The sequence below is a fragment of the Mus musculus genome, chromosome 14, assembly GCF_000001635.26.
Source record: "Mus musculus strain C57BL/6J chromosome 14, GRCm38.p6 C57BL/6J".
In the NCBI taxonomy this organism is placed as follows: domain Eukaryota; kingdom Metazoa; phylum Chordata; class Mammalia; order Rodentia; family Muridae; genus Mus; species Mus musculus.
Window position 1 is genome coordinate 68,166,436 of NC_000080.6, and position 1,692 is coordinate 68,168,127.

General features: G+C 46.7%; 1 pseudogene; it reads right to left on the reverse strand.

Annotated features, from left to right (window-relative positions):
- Positions 1-517: 517 nt before the first annotated feature.
- Positions 518-639, reverse strand: Gm22319 (annotated as a pseudogene).
- Between the last annotated feature and the right edge of the window lie 1,053 nt (positions 640-1,692).

Here is a 1,692-nt window from a genome sequence, read left to right on the forward strand (position 1 = left end):
ATGTGGTCCCTGTGGCAGCACAGGCCAGGACCTCACCATGGTCCCAGTTGGCATCAGCTATTCCTCATTACCCTTGATCTTCCAGTTCTGCCTCTCTTCATTGTGCCACATCTTTCTGTTTCTCTTTCTCTTTTATTTCTCCACAATTTACTTGGTCCTCTTAATGGCATTATGGCCTCTGAGTGTCTGGGGTTGTCTCAGGAGTGGTCTTAGGAGTGCTATGCCCTACCCATGCCTTATGGCACTGGGCAGGGGCCATCTTGTGCATGGTCTGCCCCCTCCCAGGCCTGAACTGGTGGTCATCTCAGGCTAGCTTCCTGTCTGGGCTCCATGGCACTTGTCTGTTGGTTGTCTCGGGATTGCTTCTCACCCAGGCCTACTTGAATGGCTGCCTGGAACCCACAGTCCCAGGTGGGGTTCTTTTTAGTCTCTGGCTTGTTCCCTATCCTGGCCTGGGAGCTCATTCTGGCTTGCCTGCTGCCGGATTGGTGGTCATCTAAGGTTTGCTTTACTCGGGAATGTTAGGCTACGAATCATTCCAATGTTTATAGGTCAGAACATTGAGCATTGACATAACTTCTCCTGTCTGCCACTAAACATGTGACACAATAGCCACACCAGCAACACCTCTAGGGTAGGTTCCCTTTTTTTCCTCTTTTCTTTTTCCTTTCCTTTCCTTTCCTTTCCTTTCCTTTCCTTTCCTTTCCTTCCCTTCCCTTCCCTTCCCTTCCCTTCCCTTCCCTTCCCTTCCCTTCCCTTCCCTTCCCTTCCCTTCCCTTCCCTTCCCTTCCCTTCCCTTCCCTTCCCTTCCCTTCCCTTCCCTTCCCTTCCCTTCCCTTCCCTTCCCTTCCCTTCCCTTCCCTTTCCTTTCCTTTTCTGTTTTTTAAAGCTCGTGTTTTGAATGCTTGTCTCCCAGCTTATATTACTTTGAGTCTGTAGAGCTTTTAGGTGGGTGGAGCTTGGTTGGTGGGAGGTGAGTTTCTGGGGAAGGAGCTTTGAAGGTTGCAGTTCCTCTTGCTCCTGGCTGCTTGCTCTCTCTGCGTCTTAGCACATTGGTGTGTGAGGCACATCCTCTAAAAGCTCCCACCTACATGAACAGAGACACGTAGTTCTGTCTTGATCAACTGAATTCCTTGAAAATAAACCCCGTGTTGTTTCTTCCAAGTGTTCAGGTCACTGAGAGGTAAATGCAGACTGATTTATTGTCTTAAAAAATTTTTTTTAAATCTTATGTTCAAACTTTGCATCTTAGTGTTCAGAGCTAAACTTAAGTTTCAACCCTTCATTGGAACCGCTGTGACCTACGTGGAGTTGTGTGCTTTTATATTCTCCAGCTATAAGTTGCTAACGTCATCTTGTTTACGTCACTGTTCACGTCACACAAATATGTTTCAGAGCTGTACTCTGTGCCAGGTACTGCTGAGGCACTGATACTTTACACCAAGATAAAATGTATGAATTGGTTGTTGTATGAAGAAATTTTTTTTCTTGGGGAGATGCAGCAAACACTGTGTTCACCCCTGATGGAGAACCTATGATAGGCCAAAATATGGATACCACCAAAGTTCACTTTGGTGAACCAATGAGTTGTATTGGGGTTACTTACAGGAATATGGGTGAAGGGGTTGTTTACAGGAGCAGGCATGACACAAAGACAGATTATCATCAAAGCCCATCTCAGAATGGGTGACA